This window comes from Balaenoptera physalus, assembly GCF_965194825.1.
Source record: "Balaenoptera physalus genome assembly, chromosome: 1".
Taxonomy (NCBI): domain Eukaryota; kingdom Metazoa; phylum Chordata; class Mammalia; order Artiodactyla; family Balaenopteridae; genus Balaenoptera; species Balaenoptera physalus.
The window spans coordinates 185,497,518-185,521,254 of record NC_138882.1 but is presented as its reverse complement, the minus strand read 5'-3'; the positions used below and the strand labels follow the sequence as shown (position 1 = coordinate 185,521,254).

At 45.0% G+C, this 23,737-nt stretch overlaps 1 long non-coding RNA gene across 1 annotated transcript in view; it reads left to right on the top strand.

The window, feature by feature from the left end:
• The window catches only part of LOC309639805, a 409,973-nt gene extending 386,509 nt beyond the window's left edge, over positions 1–23,464 (top strand). The window contains exon 3 of the long non-coding RNA XR_014251864.1: positions 21,192–23,464. This is a non-coding gene — a long non-coding RNA (uncharacterized lncRNA). The remainder of the gene's footprint in view (positions 1–21,191) is intronic.
• Positions 23,465–23,737: the final 273 nt, after the last annotated feature.

Genomic DNA, 23,737 nt, shown 5'->3' with positions numbered 1-23,737 from the left:
AGTCCATAACACACATCCTACTCTGAATTCTTTTAAGGCAAATCCCATACATCATATCATTTCATCCAAACATCTATCAGGATCTCTCTTTAAAAGGTAAGGCGTCTTCTTAAAAACACAGCCACAATGCCACTTATAACACCTAAATTATTTTCAAAAATATACCAAGTTAGAAAGAGCAGTATAATGGACTCCCATATGCACATTTCTCGGCTTTGATAATTATCAATTCATCATCAGTTTTGTTTCATTTCAATTCATACTCATTACCCCTTCCAAATCATTCTGAAGCAACTCCCAGGCATTATATAATTCTAACTGTAAATTTTTATTATGTATGTCTAAATGATAAGGATTCTATTCTTAAAGAACACTGTAATACATTAGCACACCAAAAAATTAACAATAATTCCTTAACCTGATTAAATATCTAATCAGTGCTCAAGTTTCCCATTATGTCTCAGAATGTTTTCAACTGTTGATGTATTTAAATCAAATGCAAGCAAAGTCCAGATGTTGCATTTAGTTGATCTGCTTCTTACAACTTTTTACATCCATGGTTTTCTTCTCTCTTTTTATGTATTTCATTTTGGACCATTTATTTGTTGAAGGAACTAAATCATTTGCCCTACAAGTTTCCCACATTCTGGATATTTTTAAGTCCACACATGACGTCAGTTAACATTTTCTTCTCTCTCCTGTATTTTCTGTAAACCAGTGTGAGGTAAGCCCAGAGGCTTGATCAGCTTCAGTTTCTTTTTTTGGCAAGACTAATTCCTCGATGCTAATGGTGCTGCATATTGTGTCAATCAAGAGGCATAGAATGTCTGTTTTGTAAAACTATGAACCATCTCACTGATGTTTTTAGTGGCCATCTAATTTGTAATTATCATAGGTTTAAGGAGTTTCAAAGGATGTAACTTCTGGCATATTATCAATATTGATGAAAAATGTCATATTACACATTTAAATGTATCCAATGTAACCGAAATACTAAAGTAATTTAACACCCTCTCCCTTATCTTCCTGACAAGTCCCTGTATCGCCTGGCAGAGAGCAGACAGAATGTGAGCTCTTAGCAGGCCTCCTGAGAAAGGAGAAGTGAGCAAGGGGCTTAATTAGGCATGCCCAGTCCTTCATCCCAAACTCAGCAGTCAGAGAAGACACTGAATTAGTGATGGAGAGAGGGTAGGGGTGGTTCTAAACTACTGTTCCTTCCAAGGAAAATATAAAATCAGAGGAAAAGCGGTTCCTGCCCTCTCCAACCTCGTATTTACATCCCTTAGGCAGCTGCTCTCAAACAGAACTGGTCTCAGAATCACAGGGAGGCATTTGTTAGAAATAGAGATGTCTGGAGATTCTCATTCAGAGATTCCTGGAGGGGCCTTGGAATCTGTTAGGCAGACACGTCTTGTGAGTTCACTGCTGTCAGAGCTCTGGAGGGTTCTAGAAAACCAGCAGTTATACAGGTGGTGCCTCAGTCCAAAGACAGTAGCTCTGAGTATGAATGAATTATTCCCTTTATCATAAAACAAGATAGCGATGCTTATCCGCTGGAGTTGTTTGAGGTTTAAGGCACATCCATTCACTTAATAAATATTTATGGAGTGTCTACTGTGTGCCAGGCACTGTCCTGGACCCTGGGACGGGCAGGGAAAGAGAAAGAAAAAGAAAAGTTGCCTCGGGAAGGGAGATGGGCCTTAAACCAGTAGTAACAAGGACGTAGGATGAGGCTGAAGAACAGAGCAGGAGCATCTGTGCTGATCTAGAAGATGCGGGGTGGGGAGTGGAATGCTGGTGGCCCTCTTCTCTCCCTTTCTGCAGGCAAAGAGCTCACAAGCCTAGAAGGTAAATAACCATTAGGCGTTGAATGTTATCTCCCCAAATCTCATGTGTTGAAGTCCTAACCCCCAGGGCCTCAGAGTGTGACCTTATTTGGAAATACAATACAAATCATTGTAGATGTAATTAGTTAAGATGAGGTCGTACTGGAGTAGAGTGGACCCCTACTCCAGTATGACTGATATCCTTGTAAAAGGGAAAATTCAGACACAGAGACATGCACACATGTGAACGTGAAGGCAGAGATCAAGCCAAGGAATACCAAAGATTGCCAGGAAACCACCAGAAGCTAAGGGAGGGGCGTGGAACAGATTCTCCCACACAGCCCTCAGAAGGAACCATCCCTGCCAACATCTCCATCTTGGACTTCTAGCCTCCAGGACTATGAGATAATAAATTTCTGTTGTTTAAGCCATCCAGCTTGTGGTACATAGGTAGAGCAGCCCTAGCAAACTCAGACAGCCACACGTACAGTGCAGACGTTCATTTGGTAAAATGACAATAACCCACCTTTATTGAGTGAGGACCTGCGTACATGCCAGGCATTTCTGTAAATGCATTACCTGCTTCATCTCACTTATGCCTCATGACAACACTAGGAGGTAGATACTATTATTATCCCCATTTTACAGAGGATGAAACTGAGGCATGGAGGTTAAGCCAGCTGCCTGAGGTCACATAGGCAGTAAGTAGTCAGGATTCAAACCCAGCACGCCTAGAGTCTGTCAAGCCCAAGCTCTAAGCTTCCACAATCCCTGTTTAACTCAGAGCACTGAGTGTTTGTGCAAAGGCTCTTGAAACCAGTTTCACTGGATATTTCTGGAACAATTTCCAGCCATTCTCAACTGGCACAATGTCATGTCAAGAGGTGTCCTATTTCGCTTGGCTGCTTTAATTCCGTTGGTCAAAATAAAAATCCAGGAGCCATACCACTTGGGTTTCCCTGAAAGAGTTGTGTGTGCCTCCAAGTCTGCAAATTGCCCGCTCCCGTTTCTCTACCAGATTTGAAGGGCGAAGGCGGTCGAGATACACATGTATATTTTATCAGCAGCAGCAGCTTCAGGGATTGCTGCTGCACATATAAGCAAGTCTGCTGGAAGGCAAATTGCAGCCATCTGACTTTGAAGGAACTTTAGTGCCGCTGAGCAAGATGGGAATCCCAGGACTGCCATCACCTGACATGGCCCAGGACCCAAGGATTGTCCCTTTGTTACCAAATGGGGCCCCATGTGGCAGCGTGAGGCTGAGCCCCTTCCCTTGCCTCCCCACCTCCGGCCCCACCGGGCAGTTTTCTGCCCCTGAACTGCACGCTTTTGTTGGGGGCTCTGCAGAACCTGGCCCAGCCTGCACCTCCCTAAGCTATTGGATTTAGAATCTGGGATTTTATTTTGATGCAGCCCTCATCCAAAGCCAGAAGTGGCTGAGCATCTCCAAGCCCTGGAGTGGCTGGACGGGTGGTCAGGAAAGGCACTGTTGCTAAACAACGTCCTGGCCAGCAGCCCTGGCAGGCAGCAGGGAGCCACAGCCAAGACAGCTTGTGGAAAGGATGGTGATCCGAGGCATGGGTGGAAGGCGGCAAGGAAAGGTGTGGGCCTTTTGGGGTCCCTTTGAGACGTACAGACGTATAGTATGATGGCCAGGTCAAGGGTGCTAGAACAGACACACCTGCATTATCATACCGGCTCCCATATCAACTCACTTTCCTATCTCTAAATTCTACCACATGTGTTTGCTTCATATGGTAATGCACACGAAGCATCTGGCCCAGGACCTGGAACATTCTAGAAGTTTGATAGATGCACCTCCCTTTCCCCTTTTCTTTCTGGCATTTCCTCTATGACAGTGATATTTTAAGGGTGTTCTGGGGGTTCTATGTTATTTCAATTCAAGCAACATTTATGAAGTGTCTTCCATAAAAAAGCACAGAGCTGGGTACAGGGGATAAAGAAATGAACAACAGAGACCCTGATCCCCACTGTCACGTCACTCACTGGAGCCCTAGCGGTTCCAATGGGAAGCCGCAGCCAACTGGTCCAGTGAGCTCACATCCCACAAGGGTGACCTACTGTCCCAGTTTATCCAGGACTGAAGAAGTTCCTGGAACATGGGGATAAAATCAGGAAGGTCCTGGGCAAATTGCAAGAGGAATTGTTGGTTGCCCTAGTTCCAACACCCCAGCCCCCCATTCCCACACATACAGTTTAGGTAATCCACTTGGATGAGCTTAATTGTTTTTATCTGTTGTATATAGTGAATTTCCAAGGAAGGTTTTGTCAGAAGAAATATTTTTGTTGCCTAAAAGAAAAACATTTTTTTGACATCTTCACCTCCTTGCCCTATTCGATGAGCCATTTCTTTTGCAGACATTTTATTCATACCATGCACTCATGCACCAGACGTGATTCAATTGCTGGACAGGACACACGTGCAGAACTTCTCTCCATCTACAAAATGGGGTTATCAGTGCTGGCTTGAAATTCCCACCAAGGGAAGAGCTCACAACAATTTGAACTTGAAAATTACCCCTATAAATACAACTCAACCTGAAAGACGTGTCTTAGGACAGGAAGTCCCCTCAGCTTATCTATGTGCTTGAATGATTCCTTATTCCTTACTATTGAATGAAACCTTATTTGTGAGATTACAGAAGCCACAGTCTACCTTTGCGCCTGAGTGTATTCAAGCATCTTGCTCTGCAAGGGTATTACTAAGCATCTCTGTCATTCTAGGGATTCTGGCCAATGATCCTCACTAAAGGATGCTCTAATTCCTTCCAAGACACTGATGCCCCTCTCAGCAAAAACATAGAGGCCCTGAGGCTCTCAGCATTCTTGCCTGTGCGGAGATGGTCTTTACCAAGGAAACAGAAGTTCAGCATGGTGTGTTCCTCCAGCTCCTGGGATTCATTGCACTGCAGAAGTCAGGACAGCTTTGTACCAACCCCAAAATCTTTCCACCAGGTTTCTTTTCTGCCTTCTCCAGGAGCTCGTGCTTCCTTAACAGTTGGTGAGGTTTCCTTGACACTGGCAGTGCCTAGGGACACTGAGTGCCCTTTAGGGAAGAACTCAGCCAGGAAGATAATAGATGCTAATGTCAGAAGGGGAGCCCTGGGGGGAAAGAATCTGGAGAGTGCTGTTTCTGTAATTTCCCCGTGGAATTTCGATCTGCCCTTGCCAGGGAATGAGCTCAGACAAATGAGTTTATTTATTCTCTTGAGTGACTTACCAGAATGGAAGTGTCGCAGAGCAAAGGGGGATTTGGGGAGCAAACCACAATTAGTGATATTATCCAGAACTTGGCACTTCCAAGATTTTCTTTTTTACTTTCACAGAATATTAATTGGGCTGCAATTTTTTTAGACAAAATAATTCCCTGAAGTCTGAGTCTTCCTTTCTGGATTTGCAGACTCTATCAAGGCATTTTTGTCAAGTCCCCAGATTTTAAATTGTTTGAGGCCAAACTCACACTTGTCACAGCAGAGACGTGTTCTTCATTCTAAGAGGAAAAGCCCCATTTTCCAGGGTTATTCTTAAAGAGGTTGTTGATAGTGGAGCCAACTGACTTCAGGAGGAAATAACTCCACCAATTAAAAAATGGGCAAAGGATCTGAATAGACATTTCTCCAAAGAACATACACAAAGTGTTGATAAACATATGGAAAGATGCTCAACATCATTAGCCATCAGGGAAATGCAAATCAAAGCCACAATGAGATACCATTTCACATCTGCTAGGATGGCTGTAACAAAAAAGTCAGATAATAACAAGCACTGTCAAGGATGTGGAGAAATTGGAACCCTTATGCATTGCTGGTGGAAATGGGAAATGTTGCAGCCACTTTGGAAAACAGTCTGGCAGTTCCTCAAAAGATTAGACGTAGAGTTACCATGCAGCCCAGAAATTCAAAAGGATTGCAAACATATATCCACACAAAAACTTGTATATAAATGTCCATAGCAGCATTATACATAATAGCCAACAAGTGGAAACAACCCAAATGCCAATCAACTGATGAATAAACAAATTAAATGTGGTATATTCATATAATGGAATATTATTTGGCAGTAAAAAAGAATGGGTACTGATACATCCTAGAACCTAGATAAACCTTGAAAACATTATGCTAAGTGAAAGAAGCCAGATATAGGAAACCACTTATTGTATGATTCCATTTATATGAAATGCCTAGAATAGGCAAATCCATAGAAACAGAAATTGATCAGTGATTGCCTGGGGCAGGGAGTAAGGAAGAGGGAGGAAGGAGGAAATGGGGGGTGACTTTTAATAGGCAAGGGGTTTCTTTGGGATGATGAGAATGTTCTAAAATTACTGATTGTGGTAATGGCTGCACAATCCTGTGAATGTACCAAAAACCATTGTATGCTTTAAGTAGATGAATTGTATGGCATTTAAATTATATCTCTACAAAGTAATTGTTTAAGAAAGGAAATGAAAAGGAAGGAATTGACTCTTGAACTGACTGCAGAGGACCAAGTGGTAGTCACCAAGGTGAAGGGCGAAGAGCAGAGCCTTTCAGCATCAGCCTGTGCAAAGGCCCTGTGGCAGGAGAAAGCATGATAAGGTCAGGGTTCTGAAAAGAAGCCAGTGGGGCTGAAACCCAGAAAGTGATGGAGAACAGAGAGTGAGAGAAGGATGGCCAGCAGGGAGGGACAAGATTCTAGAGGACTTTGCAGGCCAGGGAAGAGAGTTTTGTCTTTACCCTCAGGTCACAGACAGCTGTTACAGGAAATGACTATCAGATTTACTTTATGATCAGATGGCCTGAGCTGCAATGTGGAGAATGGATTGGAGAGAAGGTAGAGAGGAAAGTGAAGTGCCACTGGCAGATCATGGAGCCGTTCAGGCAGCGATGACGAATAGCACCCAGGAGAGTTTGGTCATCTCAGGCACCTTGAGAAGTAAGCACATCAGCAGTTACCATCTTCATTTGACATACGAAAAAGTGGTTGTATGTGGGGTCCTTCAGCAGCAAATTATAACAGAGATGGCTGTCTCCATTTTACCCTTAATGGAAACAGGAAATCCTGCCCCTGCCCCCGCCCCCGAAAAAACAGATCTCTTTTGGCTCTTGACTGGTGCCAGGTTGGCACTTTTCTCCTCTTGGGTTTGCTGAAAGTAAATGTCACAATGCCAAATACTCAACTGTGCACCCAGGAGACACAAATCTCCATTGGAATCCCAGCTCCCCCGCTGGTGAACTGTGGCCTTAACCTCTCTATGCCTCAGGCTCCCAGTCAGTGAAATGTTGATTAGAATAGTACATAGCTCAGGGGATTGTTGAGATAATTAAGTAAAACAATTCCCATAAAGAACTTATGACAGAGCCTGGTACATGTCAAGTGTACAATAAATGTTGGCCGTTATTATAATTTTTACAATTGTTATTACTTTGAACAAAAAGCAGACATACAACAGCCGGCTACTTCTCCCATCCCAGCCTCTGGTGGCTTCAGCATTTCACTGGCACCTCTCTAAGCAAAACTCTTTTCTTGCATCTCCTGTGCAGCAACCAACAGTCCAATATCTGGCCCTGAGAACTGACCAAGACAGAGGCCCAAGAGGCTGGTTCTCCAATGGCCAGGTGACACATGGATCTAAAGTCCCTGAAGCAGCAGTATTTGTCCTTTCTGCATCATTGCATTGTCTTTGTTGCATTCCTGTGGAAGTAGAAAGCTCCCTCTCAGAATGACCACTGACCACTTCATTCAAGCCCATGCATGAGACCAGAGCCGGCTTCCTGGGTTTGCTACCTGTGTAGTTGCCTAGAACCCTGTGCTTAGAAGGGCCCCATGCGTTGGTCAATGTGCTGCTCTTGCCATCTTGAAATTCTTAGTAATTTTTGAACAAGGGACCCTCCCAGCTTTTTTGTCTTACACTGGGCCCTGCAAATTGTATCATTATAGTGTGGCCCTATTGCCCCTCCAACTGCTAGCACCCACAGGGAGTAGTGGTGGTAGGGGAGATCAGCTATTAGCTGATTTAAATTCAGCAAGGGAACCGTGTCACAGGCTATGACTGTGGGTATATGCCTACCTTCTAAGCAAGCATGGGAGGTAGTGGTTAAGATTCAAGTAGCCATATTAAGAGGCGAAAGGGGCCCAGGAAGCATAATCTTGTTTCACTCTCTCTCTCTCCACCCCTCTCCCTCCCTCCTTCTTACTGTGTAGTGCCCCAGCATCTCTTCAGCCTAGGAACTAGGACCACGTCTGTATTCCTGTCCTAGGGCTGCCATAACAAAGTACAACAGACTGGGTGGCTTAAACAAATGAAATTTGTTATCTCACACTTCTGGAGGCTGGAAGTCCAAGATCAAGGTGTCAGCAGAGTTGGTTTCCTCTGAGGCTTCTCTCCTTGGCTTGTAGGTCGCCGTCTTCTCCCTGTGTCTACACACTTGCTCTGTGTGTATCTGTGTCTGTATCTCCTCTTATAAGAACACCAGTTATATCAGCACCCACCCTAATGGCCTTATTTTAACTTAATTACCTCTTTAAAAACCCTGTCTCCAAATAAGGTCACTTTCTGAGATAACGGGGGCTAAGACTTCAAAATGTGAATTTGGGGGTGTGATGGTTAATTAATGTGTCAACTTGACGGGATCATGGGCTGCACAGATATTTGGCTAAACGTTATTTCTAGGAGTGCCTGTGTGGGTATTTCCAGATGAAATTAGCTTTTGAATCAGTGGACTCAATAAATTGATTTGCCCTCTCCAATGTGAGTGGCCATCATCCAATCCGTTGAGGGCCAGTATAGAACAAAAGACAGAGGATGGAAGAATTTGCCACCCCCAATCTGACTGACGGAGCTGGGACATCCGTCTTCTCCTACCCTCAGCTCCCCTGATTCTCAGGGCCTCAGATTCACACTGAATTACACCACCAGCTCTCCTGGGTCCCCAGCTTGCAGATAGCAGATGATGGGACTTTGCAACTTCCATAAAATTGCATGAGCTAATTCCTTGTAATAAACCTCTTCCTGTGTATATATCTAGGAAGAGCCTATTTGTTCTAGAGAACCCTGACTAGTACAGGGGAGGACACAGTTCAGCCCATGGCAATGTCCTTGGAGACAACTGCTTCTTAAAAAGGGAGTGGGGATGGCGCCATCTCAGGACGTTGAGATGGTAAATGCCATGTCTGCGTGCGTGTGTGTGTGTGTGTGTGTGTGTGTATTGATACAAGTATTCATATAAAGGCTTTGCTTTCAGCCTCTGAAACAGAACTCATAGGCCCATATTAAATCCAGGTTCTCTGCTCTGCTCACCCACCACCAGGCTTTTGCATGCAGCAAAGCACCACATGAGTGGCACTAAGAACATAGACAAAAAAAAAGAAAAAAGAAAGACAAACAGGCTCTGCAATCCCAGTTCTAACTTTTCACATCTGTAAGATGGACGTACTTTCTACAGCTGCCACAAGGATCCAGTTAGATAACCCACATAAAGCACTTAGCACAGTAGCATTCAATAACTAATAACCATTATTAAATACCATCTGCAGCTTTCACGTAGTACTGGTAGCCTATTCATTCAGTCTTGAAACTATGGGTAAATAATCCCTCGAAAGCCATGCAGTTTCCACAACAAGTTTTAAGCTTACTTTTTGGATCAACCAGGGCCCCTAGATCAGCATTTCTGGAGAACCCAAATCCTTGGTGTAACAGAATTTACCTGATTTTCTCACTGAGGATCTTGGGACTATACTCATTACTTGAATTTTCTTTATATTAGTCTTGATTTTTCAGTCTTCCAATTTGTGGACCTGTGGTTATTTCCATAATCTTGTCTGTTCATTTTTATGTGGATTGTGCTAATGGATTTTAACTGTTCTTTGGTGTGTGTGGGGAGAGGAAATTACTCCTCCTAAGAAACTGTATATGAATTGAAGGAAAATTTAATCTGATGGGAGGGGAAGAGTAATTGGAATATGATTAAGTTTTATATATACTAATGTTTTTATTAGTGTTTGCAAATCCAGTTAATGACTCAGAAAGTGAGTGAGAGTTTCACGCTCTCCAGGTGAGCCTGTGATGATAGGAGCTGTGGGGAAGGGAGACCCACTGATCGTGGAACTTTTGGAGACGTTTGGTTCCATGACCTTGACCCAGGCTTACGATCTGTGACAGACACTGTGGGCTTGTTCATCCAACACCCATACCCACTCTGGGCTCCTTCCCCACTTGCCTTTCTCTATGATCCTTTTCCCATCCTGCGTTGCAGCCAGAGGAAGTCATGTGACACCATTCTGACCAATGAGGACTAAGCAGAGATCTGGGGGTGATGATACTAGAAAACATTTTCATTTCTGGATAAAAAGAAACAGAAAATGCTGGCACCACCAATCCCTCTCATTTCACCCTTAACCTTGAGTACAGATCTCATGTCGGGGGCTGCAGGAGTCATCTTGGGGCCATAAGGCAACAGGCTAAAATGGTGAAGATGGCAGAATGGGAAGACAAAAGAGACGGAGTCCTTGAGCAGTTGAGCCAATTCTGAACTCCTCCTCACATGAGAAACTTAACCCTGATCTATGGAAGCCACCATTGGCAGTTTTTCCAAGATGTGCAGTTACATGCATTCCCAATGGACTTTAATTCGATGGACATCCTCAATGCCTTACAGACTACTTTGCAGGGAAAGTTTCTAAAAACATAATCCAGAGAAATCCCTGAACAAGGGTTTGGGTGGCCTCAAGGGGAGTAGCTTTGGCAGATAATCAAGTGGGTTCAGCTCAAACAGAAGTGGTCGTACTTCCACAGTGAGAAAGCAACAAGAAAAAGATGGGGCTGGGATGAGATGAGGGAGAATTAGGAAGTAGAGTCCAGAATGACTGCAAAAATAGCACCTTTTCTATAGGGAGTCTCCAGTGCTAGAGCAAAGAATTGGACACATCGTTTCTGCCTGCGGATGTTGTTTGTATGTGTCGTCTTGGCCGCTGGCATTGCTCCGGGCTGTCCTTTCACAGGAGCAATAAAATCAAGCCATGTGCACTTCACTCTGCAGTTTGCACAGCATTTTAGCATTTCTTTTGTCCTCTGATCAGTCCAGTTGTTTTGCATTGTAGCAGTGTTAGGGGGCAGAGGACACAGGGAGGAGATAGATGGGCTGAGATGCTGGGTGGCACCCCAAGGAGGGGCCTCGTGAAAAGTTGCCCACATGGCCAAGGACTCCTCTGTTTGGGGCTTTGGTTCAGTAATCATGAAGGCTGGGAGGAGGAGCTGAGAGATCAGGGGGTAGGCAGAGTCTCCAAGGGCCGATGCAGGCTGGCAGGGATGATCAATACCCAGTGAGTAAAGGCAGGTGCAGAGCTAATGTGCAGCCTCCCTGTGGGCATCTGACTTTCCAGAAGCCACCTGCCAGGCTGGCCAAGCTCACCTCCCCTGCAGAGGTGCAGAGGCGAGGATGGCAGGTTCTGGGTGATAAATGGGCTCCTGCCTCGCCACCTTTCCTCTTCTCTGTGTGTGTCTGTGCATGAGGGGCCTCATTTCTCATGTCAGCTGCTGGCTTAGGCTGATGGATGAGCCGGAATGCTGCTGCCTCCTCCGTGCACCTGTTTCCTCCAGCCCCCACCCCCGTCCCCACGACCACGGCGGACACTGCAGCCTCAGCTTTCACTCCAGCAAATGTGAAGATTCTGGGTGGAACTGAGGCCAGCCTGGCCACGCCTGAAGAACACCACTGGGGTGCGCATTGTATAGTTTAGGCAGGCTTAACAGGTCCTGGTGATCCCACTGAGCAATGCTGGGATGGCGGGGCTGGGGAGGTGGTGGCTGAACTAACTAACACTCGTGAGAACCGGTTGTGAGACAGGAACTGTGCATCCTGGTGTCACTTTAAGTCTCACATGACCCTGGAAGCTTTGCTCCCTTTTTGCAGAGAAACTGAGTCTCAAACCGGTATCACTTATATGAGTATCTGACACAGCTGCTAAGTGGAACAGCCAGAATTTAAGCCCACTTCTCTAGCCCCAAAGGCTACTGAGGAGTAGATTAAGTGTCCATGAAATATCCCTTCAAATCTGAGATTCTGTGTTCCAGGGCCACCATGGATGACACGAACTACTAAAGCATTGAATGATGCGTCAACATTTGGCATCTTCCCTCAGCTCCAAGAACTCCATCTCTAGTTTATTCCCTTTCTTCTTGTTCTTATATCCTCCTCCTCTTATTCGTCATCAACTCCTTCTTTTTTTTCTTCCTTTAAGGAAGTTCAGAATCTCTATAAATTAAGTTTGAATCCCTTGCTGACATTGTTGCTTGGGGTCTTGCCACAGGCTCATGAAACCATTTGGAAGATGGAGATATTGTCCCTTTTCCTCATCTTTGTCAAGATTACCCCAAATCCTTGATCTTGGTCCATTGTTCTTCATACCAAGCTCTTCTGCGCCATTTGATTTCCTTGAGTGTGTTTTATGTTTCTGAGAAGCACCAAAGATGCACAGAGTAACATGGTCCCAGGTTAAACCATTGACTAACCTTGCTGGAGCCATCAAGCTCATAGGTCAACATCTTCTTACAGCCCCTGAACAGCTGGTGTCAGCATGCCCCCTCTCCGAGTGCGGCATCTTGACTCTCCATACACAGCCTCAGTGTCTCTAAGGAGGTGATAAGCCTTTGGGAAAGTCCTCAGGGTTGAAAATAGCCGTAAGCAAGTCCATTGTCCATCTCTACCTGGAGGTGCCCCCAGTGAGGTTCTCTCTCCCAACAGACCAATAAGATAACAATGGAAGTGAACTGCATTGCATATTCACTCTGTGATAGGAAGGGTTCTAAGTGTATTGTGTGCGTTATCTTCACCATAAACTGATGAGGAGTGCTACTGTAATCGCCACTTACAGGTGAGAAAACCAAGGCTCAGAGAGGTGAAATAACTTGGCCTTTGTCACACAGCTAGTAGGTGGCAGAGCCAGAAGAACATAGGCAATTTGAGCCCAGAGCCCACTTGCTTAACCACCATGCAAATTTGTTTTGTGCCTGTATGTCAACAGTGCATCTTGAAAGCAGAAGCGTCTACCACAGCAGGTCCCTATGCATCGTGAGGAAGTGTGATTGACTTGTCCTCCTCTGCTCTCCATACAAAGGTCCTTGGGCTCAGGGTTCTCTCCAAGACACTGAAATCCCCTTGTAGATACACCACAATTGCAATGGAACTAACAGTTTCTGGCATGGTTGGCACCTGCCGTGTGCCAAGCACAGGGCCGGGCCCTGCAGATAGTTATTTCGTTTAAAGCTCATGGCAACCTTATAAGCTGCTGTTCTCCCATTTCACAGATCAGGCCACTGAGGAGCAGAGAGGTTTTATAACTCACCCAAGGCCAGGCAGCTGGTAAGAAAAGGACCTGGAATTCACACCCAGATTTGTCTGACTCCATCTGACAGGTGGAATGAGGATCTTATCAGAGAAACTGTCCAAGCCTAGGACATTTCCGTAAAATCAGGCCAAGTAGATTCTAATGCTATTAATATGAAATACCTAACCTCCCGGTACTTCTGTGTATTTCACCCATAAGTACTTTATGAGGCAACTATCTGTGGGAAGAACTTCCACACCAACCCCAAAGTGCCTATAGGTCGTAGACGGCCCTCTGGAATCCTAACTCCTTGTCCCCACCTGGTTCAGACCTTCCTTTAAGAGCCCTGGACACAGAGGCCTCCAGTGGATGTGACCACATTTGATGTGATAGAAAGAGATGGGGCTCTGGAGTCAGACAGACTCAATCACCTTCCAGCTGTGTGACCTGTGGCAAGGTATTTAACCTCTCTGAGCCCCGGTTTCCTCATCTATCAAATGCGGATAACGACACTTAACTCGAAGGGTGGTTGAGGAGGCAGAGAACATAATTATACATCTTATTGCAGCCACAAAGCCGTGGCCCTCAGGTTCCACGGCCTCCCCACCCCCCAACCCCTGTGCCAGACACACTGGCCTTCAATCATTTTTATTCAGTTACTCAAAGGTACAGTTGTTTTTCCTGCTCAAAGTCCTTTCCATATGCTGTCTCTTCTGCCCATACTCTGCCAAAAACATAGACCCTCCCAGCTTCTCCCCTGCCAAACACACGCGTGCACATACATATACATATATATATATGTGCACACAGACACACAGAGACCCAGAAACACACACACACCACAGAGTGACAAAGAGACACACACACACATAGGCACAAACTCATGCATGTAGAATCAGGAGGCGCACACACATTACCTGGTTAATCCCTACACGTTCTTTAAGTCTCAGCTCACTTTCTCAGGGAATCCTTCCCAAGGTCAGACTCCTTGGTTAAACAATCGCAAAGAACCACATTCCTTCCCTTCATTGTGTTTATTTTTGTACTGACTCCCTCCCCGAGTCACAGGGCACTGCCTACCCCTCTCCTGTGGGCAAGAACAACACCTGTGTCTGCTCACCACCTCAGATTGCACAGGCTGGAATCCTGACTCCACTACTTATTGTCTGTGTAACCTTTGGCGAGTTCACTGCTCTGTGCCTCAGTTTCTCCATATGTAAGAGGTAAAATAATATTACATACCTCACTGAGTTGTTGTAAGGATTAAATGAGTTACTACAGTGACAGCACTTAAAGCATAGCCAGCCTTAGAGGAAATACTATGTGAGGGTCAGCTAGCATTATTTGATGAATGAATGAATGTCTGGCATAGAGAGGACACTGAATAGATGGTAGTGACAACTAATATTATTATTACTATCACCGCGTGTGGGTCGGCTTTTCAGGTAAGTGCTGCAGTGGTGGGTCAGTGTGTTACTTGCTGGTCGTTTTAGCTCCTCGGTAGAGAGGCCTAGGCATGCAGTGGGTAAGAGGTTAGGATTCTGCCTCAGCCTGTCTGGTTCTAAGCCCCATGTCCATAATTCTGTGCAGCCAGTGCTTTAATCTCTGCAAGCCTCGGTGCATTTCTCGTAGACTTGTGAGTTCCGATTAAGGTAACACCTGTACATGACCCGCTCAGCTCCCGTGCCTTGCTCATGGTCCACACTCAGAGAATGTAACCCCCCGGCCCCCGCCATTACTGTTAATAACCATGGGCTGTTGTTACCTTGTTCTGGCCAGACATACAAAATTACACTCCTTGGGAATAACGTGGGACTGAGTTTTTGCATTTCATTCTCAGAAGATGAGTTGTGTCGTTGTGAACAAAGAACAGCACAGTTGTGTGTGTGAGGGTGTGTATATGTGTATGTGTGTTCATATGTATGTATGTGTGTGGCATGCCATGCTGTGTTGAAATTATCCAGAAACAAAAGCCCTTGGCTTAGTTACATATCAATTAGCAATGATTTCAGCTGCGAGAGACAGAAAACCTGACTCCTGGGGCTCACATAGGAGGGCTTACTTTTCTCTCTCAAAGAGTCAGAAGGTGGGCAGATGCCAGCAGAGTTCTCTGTCTCCTCCATGTCAGGGCCAGCGCCCCTGTAATCCTCTAGATCTTTCCTCGGATCGTTGCTTCTGTTAAAAGATAAGTGCTGTGCTGAGTGCAGGCATCAAGTTTACATCAAGCTAGAAAAATGGAGTAAGGGTGGCACGGGTGGGTCCATCCTCTCTCGTCAGAAAAGCAAACACAGATTTCCATTGGCGTCTCATTAGCCAGAGCTGTATCGCATGGGAGGACAGTTTGGGAGAGCCACCTGTGGCGCTGGGGACTCAGGTGGCTCCCTCCCCCCACAGGGGTCCTTAACATCCCCACCTCCACACCCAGCGGCAGCCCTGATGACAGACGCTGTTCTCTGGCACCATCTGCCCAGTGGGGAGCTCTGTCGACCCACCACTCCCGTGCCCCCCGACATTAGCTACAACTTCATCTCCCCACTTTCACTCTTACTCATTCGAAAACAGAGTAAGAGGAATGGCCTTGCATTTGCTTAAATTTACATTAAAAATGTAAGGCTGGTACAAACATCAGACTTTATGATGAGTAACAAATTACAGGAGACACCTCACTGGGTTGTGACATGAAGGATGAGAATAGCAGGTGGAAATGGCCAAAACACAGGAGAAATCAGTTTAAAATAAGTAAAATTGGCTCTGTCTTAAAGGGGCTCATTTTAAATAATCTTCCAGGTAAACAGTCCAAAAATCAGCCCATATGCCACAGGGCCCATGTCCCTCATTGAATTGCCTCTCTGTTCCTCTGTCTTCTCTCCAATGGAACTCAAGATGGCGTGTATAGAAAGACCCATCAGCACATGTTGAAAATGGAAGATATTCCTTTGATTTACATGTAAGGAAATGCAGTTCTTTTTCTTTATGAGTTTAGATTTATGAACTACCTCTCTTCCCTCCCCCAACACACATGCATTATTTTAATGTTCTTTTGATATATATCTCTGCATGTTCTCCATTTCTCTTATTTTCATTTAATTACTCCACGGATTATTTTTAGTTTTCAGGCAAACATTTGGGAAAGGAGGAGAAGCACACCTGTCACATGAAGCCCATGGTATCCTCTTGTTGCTATTTCTCTGTACATACCTCCAAGTCTTTGGAAATGGGTGGAGACGGGGATCAAGTCCCCCTTGCTTTGTTAAACGTGAACAGTGGTTCTCAGCCATGGTAGGAGGTGTTGTGTATGTAACTGGTTACTAATATTAGAGTTTACAAATGATTTACTCTTTTCCTTTTCAATAAGCTGCAGCAAATTCGAGATTTTTAATAAGGGCAGGGGTGGCCTTCTGGGGTGGTGAGCAAGATACTGACATAAGGAAAAACGTGTTTTACCTGTACGGAAAGGAGAGCGAGGCTGTTGTTGATACAATGTGATTAGTTGGGGTGGTTAAAAGTATCCATCCATTCAACAGTTGTTTACTGAGCTACTATTTTGTGCCAAGCACTGTCTTCAGTTTAGAGCATACAACAGGGAAAATGTCAACATCATCCCTGCTTTCTTGGAGTTTACAACCTGGTGAGGGAAATAGACAAGAAATGAGACAAATAGAGAAAATTATTAGACTGTGGGAAAGCACTGCATTTCATCAGTCATGGCTGAAACAAAGCTGCATCACAAACCACTCCAAAAGCCCAGGGGCTTATTTTTCATTCACAATCTGATGGGAAGCTGTGGTCCTGCTGGTCTCAGCAGGACTTGGCCTCAGGCTGCGCCCTCAGTCTCTCACCCTCCTGGGCTCAGTGGCACCTTAGTAATGGCGTTTATCACAAGCATTAAGAAGGAAATAATGGTGGTGGGGGTGGGAAGGCTGTTCTACGTACATGGTTAATAAAGACCTCTCTGGGGAGAGTTGGGGGACAGTGGAGCTGAAAAAAAAATCCATCCTGTGAAGAGGAGAGAGTGGTGTCCTTGGTAGAGACACCCACAAATGCAAGGGTCCAGAGGCAGGAAAGTGCTTGGAGTGTGGTGGACAAGGAGGAGAGTGGGCTGTGGGAGAAGTAGATACATAACCTAGGATAGGATCCTATAGGGATTAAGATTTGGGGTTTTATTCCAAGTTTGATGGCCAACGACTGAAGAATTTTAGGCAGCAGAATGATGTAATCTGATTTGTCTTTTCAAAAGGTCCCTGTAGCTTCACCGAGGAACATAGGTTAGAGATGAGGCTTTGACTAAGATGGCAGACGTTTCAATGGCCATGTATGTAAGAGGTTCAATTGCCAGATATTGCAACACTTTTCTTGGGAAACCAAAAAGGCTTTCTCTCCCACAAATTTTTTTGGCATTTCATAAAATCTGAGTACATCCCTGGGGTACGTCCCACCTGTGAACACCATCTTCTCGTGAAACGAGGGAAGATGGAGGTGGAGAGTCTTTTTTTAACCTGAATGTGAAGGTATATGCCTTGCTGGAGACCCACCCTGCATTCTGCAAGCTTGTGGCTCCCAGAGCCTTGGAAAAGAAACCACATTTACACTAATGTCAGACTCAGCCTTGGGGAGGGTTGATAAAATCCACATGTTGGGACACTGAAGACTTCACCAAGAGAATTCATGGAAATGTCTTAGACAGAAAGCTTAGCCTCTGTCCAGTGAGCCCAGGAGGTTATACACCTGAACCACAGGTCATTCACACAGGGTTCCATCCAGGAGATTAAGGATGGCCAAATGCACGCTTCTCATAATTCACATATCCTGTTGTGTTTGCTGTACCCGCTGCATGGAGAAGCAATGTCAGTGGAATCTGCAAGCCAGAAGCAGTGGAGGAGGGTTCCATCCTGAGTGTCCACTGCCCAAGGGTGCTGAGAGGTGTGTCTCTCTTCTTCAGACCTGCTCACTTCTTACTCCAGACCCATCAGCTTGGGAAAAATATACACGGGTTTTCATCACGGGTTTGATTTTGGCCACTTTCAAACCAACCCACCAGGGTTGTGTAGACACACCCCCTCAGAGTGACCCTGAGCTGGGCGCTGCAGGGGTCTATCTGTTCCCGTGACTCACATCAGGCTCGGAGCCCCCTCTTTACTCTTGACAAGGCTGCTCTTCCTGTTGGGAGACTTGGCTTGATGCTTACAGCCCTGTCAGCAGATGAAGCAAGACATATGCCAGCAGCAGGAAGCATGCATTAAACACAGAAACCTCTTCAGATCACGACTGTACGGGCCTGTTCTACATAGAAGACACTTGGCAGGCATTCACATGAACCAGGTCCCAGACATGAAGAATTAATCAAATGTGACACAGCCCTTGCTTTCCAAGGCTGGCCCCTTCTTATCTTCTGGGTCTCATCCCAGATGTCACCTCTGCCAGGGGGCCTTCCTTGATTACTCTGCCAAAGTCAGGAGCCCTGTGTCACTTCCTATCATACCACCTTGTTTTCCCTTTATGGTACATACAATAATCTTACTTCTTTGTATATTTGTGTTTTATCTGTCTATCCCAATTAGACTATAAGCTTTGGGAGGACTGAGATCTCCTCCTTCACTGTATCCTGCTACCTAGTACTGGATTTGGCACTTGGACATTTGATGGATATACAAATAGATGAATGAAAAAATGGGACATGCACAGGGGACAAAAAGGACCATTCTTTGTTGATAATATCTTTCCCTATTTTAGAACTGACAGGCTTCCCCTGAAACTTTTCCAACTATGTGCTGTGGTTGAAATGCCTGACAAGTTTGGGAGCTGAAGTGCCTTGAGTCACAGCAAAGAGTTGGAGGGAGCAGACAGATCTATAATGAAGTTGTCACTTATTCTCAAATCAATGCAGACCATAATATGGAAGCAGGTATGGCATCTCCCATCTTGCACCAGGAAGGACTTGAGAAAGTGAGCTGAGATCAACAGGCAAGCAAATGGAGGTTCATGAACATTTAATAAAAATCCCAGAGAAGAGTCAGGACGTATAGTTATGACGCTGAAACAGATATATCTGCCCAGAGGTTGAGTGGATGAGATTGTTAAAGTTAAGAAAACCGTGTGACTAAAGATTAAGCCCCTCTAACAAGAATGTTTTAGTTGATCACTCCTGTTGGATGTCATGAAATTATATGCCAAATATACATACAAGTGTCCACATACAGTTACCTGGGAAGAGGATCATAATTTTCTCAAAAGAGTCTTTGATCTCCAAAAGAGGTTAAAGACTGCTACTCATAGGTCACTTGTGGAGAAGATTATATAGATCATAAATTTATAGAAACTAAAGGTGGAAATATGTTTTGCGTCTTGGTCACCAAAAGTCACCCCTCCCCTTGCCTTTCTAGTCGTAGAGAACAGCCTGAGTTGGAAGGAGGGCGGTTAGACGGGGTTCAGTGTCAGTTATGAACATGTTGGGGTTATGAGAGTGGTGGGGAAAAGTAGAGCATGATATTAGTTCATGGCATTTTTACGTATATCTTTACCGGATGTCTTGGCCCTCCACATCCCATCTTGGTTTAGCTCTTTGAAGTACATTTCCCTCCAGGTTATAGACTAGGATTCTAAGGACCATATTCCTGCTTGGTGTTTTCAATGATCAAACAAAGAAGCCAAAGGAAGTAGATGTCACTGTTTCGCAAAGTGTGGTCCATGGGCTATCATCTGGGATACTTGTTAGAGATGCAAATCTCTGAGCTCAAGCTCAGACCCACTAAATCAGAGTCTGTAAAGATGGGGTGCAGGAGTCTATGCTTTTAAGAGGCTCCCCGCATCATTCTGATGCACAAGAAAATTTAAACCTTGGTCGTAGTAGGAGCTCTCGAATGTTCTCCAAGTTGACTCCAGAGTGAACAAAGCCTGCCTTTGCATGTGTTCTTCTCCCTTCCTATTGATGCCTATCCAATTCTGTCTGTCCTTCAAGCTTATCTCATTGCCCATTGCATCCAAGAAGCCTTTTTCAGCTTTCAGACTTCTCCAGCTTCCACTGGCTTTTTTTTCATGAATGCAGCACCCAGAATTCTTGCCTTCCGCTCTTTTCCATGTGTGTGACTCTGGTCTCCTCAATTCCATTATAAGCAATGGGCTCCTCAAAGGCTGCTTTGCACTCTATTCAGTGCCTCATTTATCTCTAGGGGCAAGAAGGATGTTCAGAAACAACCCTTCCTCCAGAGTATACCTGACTCTCAAAATGTTAGCAAGCCTGTTTTAGACTCTACAAAACAGAAACCAAATAATTTACCAACTTCAAGTACTGATGGTGTGTATGTCTTGCCATTTGGAAATCCCAGTCTCCTCCTGCTTTTGGTTTCCCAAGGCTGCCCTTCCTATTGGTATTTCCTTTTGAAGTGGTAGGAAATGGACCCAGAAGAACTTGAGTTACATTATTCAGTGCAAAGAGTTGGTGCAAGAAACTGGCTGGCCACAGCAGTATGCAAAGAAGCTCAAAGAGTTTCACCTACCCATGTTTGCTTTCATCCAACACCTCAACTGGATGCTTTGCTTTGAGGTTCAAAGACTTCAAGGAAAGGGTGTTGAGCTCAGCATCCCCCAAGGACCTGGTCAGGACCTTGAGAAAAAAAACTGACAGTGGCTCAGGCCAAACTATGCACAGGATGACTGCACAGCTTTGTGCTTTTCACCCTCAATTTCCATCTCATGAGACCTGAATATCTTCAGTACGCTTCAGTGAGCATCTGAAATTTTGGAAGCTTGCTAAAATCACATTCCATTCTGAGAAAGTTTGGTCATTCCCCAGCGTCATGTCAAACATTGCTATTTTTCTTTCAGAGGTCACCCATAAGGAACTGGACAATGGATTCATTTCAGTGCATTTCCAGTGATCCAGCAGGCTTCTGAAACCAGCGGACTTTAAATATATTCCCAAGGGTACATCTGAGTTTTATAAAACCATTCAAAATCTCTTTCTTAGTGCATGGGGCATTACCACACCAGAGTCTTAATGCATGACATAATTTACTTTTGCCTTTTCCCTTCGTTCTTGAACAGTTGGCCTGGTAGCTGCTCCTGGAACTCATAACAGAGATGTCAACTGTGGAAGTTGATGAAGTCCCAGGACCGTGTCGTCTTTCAACAGAACATTCAAAATTATTTTTGGAAGCCTTAAGAAGCACTATTGCTCTGCAGCCAAAGCTTGTTCTTTTTAAATAAGAAGATAGAGCTATGAGCCTTTGAAAGAAGGATTAGCATTAAAAAATTAATAATACATATAACGTGGCTCTTCTCTTTTTCTACGTATTCACACAGCCCTATGTTTAAGAAAGGATATACGTCTACCGCATTTTTATTAGCCTGTGTCAGCTAAGGTTTTACAACTTGGTTTGGATTGAGTACTTCCTCACTAGAAAATAGCCAGCTGAGGAAAAGACTACAATAATCTACAACTACAATAAGGTACAACTAGTGAAATCCGTGTTGGGACCAGAATCTTCTTCCACAGTTTGGGAAACAAAATACAAGCCGTGATATCAAAATCACTGAAGCAATTTATACCTTGGCATTTAGGGATATTTTAGAGGGTCCGACAACTCCCGGAAATTGAATGCAAAACTGCAAATGTGTGTGCAAACTTGAGTTTTAATGGGGAAAGGGTCTAACTCTCATTCGATTTTCAAAGGGATCTGTGACCCCAGAAAAGTTTGAAAAAGCTGCATTCAAGATCAAGTGTGCCTATTTGCTGAACCTAAAAGCAGGCTGCATCACATGTCAAAACAATATTAATTCTGAAGACAGTGGAGGAAAATATCTGCAATCAAGATTACTCCAGATCACGTAGGGGATCCAGTTGTCTGACTGGAGAATGATATAAGGGACAGGAGTTGGCTTTTCTATTTTTTTTTAAATTGATGGAAATTTCACTGAACATTTGGGTGGCAAGGTCTCTGCTAGGAATCAGAATTCCAAACATGAACTGGCCCCACCTCTGTCTTTAATGGGCTCACAATCTACAGTGAGAGGTAAGGCAATCCCCTCTGTTTCTAAAATTATGGTTCACGTATCTTTGCTCTGCTGTAGGAAAACTCCGACGGAAGCAGCTTGGGTTCAGCAGCAAGGAGCTCCTGTGTTAATGAGTTGTAGTAGAGATGCTCTTGCTGGTTTTGGGAAATCCCATGAGAGTTCAGAAAATAGGAGACCTCTCCCTCCCTCTGGAAAGCATACTCTTCTTGCCTGTCTGCTCACTGCTCCTTCTCCCCATCAGGGGAGGGAACATAACAATTTCTGTTTCAAGAGATTAAATTGCTTGGCTGACTGTCGTGGCCCTGGGTGGGACGAAAGCAGACATCGTTAATGGAATGTGTAGCTGCATTTTTTGATGGATCGTTTTGAAAAGTATTTAACTGGAGAACATTAGCACAGCTTGGGCAAAAGTGCTTTGTGGGGAAATTAAATCCCCATATTTCTCTATCTCTGCAACTGCTCCCTTAATACAGACTTTTAAAGGGGGCTTTGGCAAAGGCCGACATGTTGGGGCTGGCTCTGAGGGTCCCTGGACCACACCCGAGCTCACACTCAATTGGTCGTTGCTCTGTGGTCCTCACTGCTCATGGCCAATCTATCAGAGGCTCATAGCCTCTCTGACAGGCCATCTAGAAAGGATTGAGAGGGACGGTTCAGCAAAGAGGAAGTGAACTGTCGGTGGAATGGGCTTTGGTCTCCATCGCAGCCCTTCCTGATTCCAGCCTATTTGGATCTAAGACCCTGCTACTGAAAACTGCCCAGCCCACCCTCACTGTGAAAGTAAGCATCCCAGGTGACTCTTCGAAAAGCAATGCCTTGTGCTATGCCACCATGGGGGCCAGTCCCACCCCTGACCACAGGGGATGGAAACTAAGGTGAGCAGAGTGACCAAGAGTAGCCAATCACAGACCAGGGTATGATGGGTGAGCCCCTGGGACTGCCTTTCCCAGACAGGCCTAGATGTTGCCACATTTAGCTCCAAACCAGGTGTCTACAAAGACACCTTCACAATCAAAATTAATTCTTTGAAGGACAGGTTCAGATTGTCTTTTTTGGGTTTCCCTGGTGGCGCAGTCATTAAGAATCCACCTGCCAATGCAGGGGACACGGGTTCGAGCCCTGGTCCAGGAAGATCCCACATGCTGCAGAGCAACTAGGCCCATGGGCTGCAACTGCTGAGCCCGCGCTCTAGAGCCTGCGAGCCACAACTACTGAGCCCGTGTGCCACAACTACTGAGCCCACGTGCCTGCAGCCCGTGCTCCACAACAGGAGAAGCCACCGCAATGAGAAGCCCACGCACTGCAATGAAGAGTAGCCCCCGCTCGCTGCAACTAGAGAAAGCCCGTGTGCAGCAGCGAAGACCCAATGCAGCCAAAAATAAATAAACAAAATAAATAAATTTTTTTTAATTAAAAAAAAAAAAGATTGGCTTTTTCAGGCATTTACCCCCTGTTGGAGGTTTAGGCATGAAATTAGCATAATTTGACCTTCATGTCCCTGATTCATTCTATTATATCTCACTCAATGTTGTGGGCAGGGGCCCCTATTCTATTCCAAATAATTTGTTCTCCAGGAT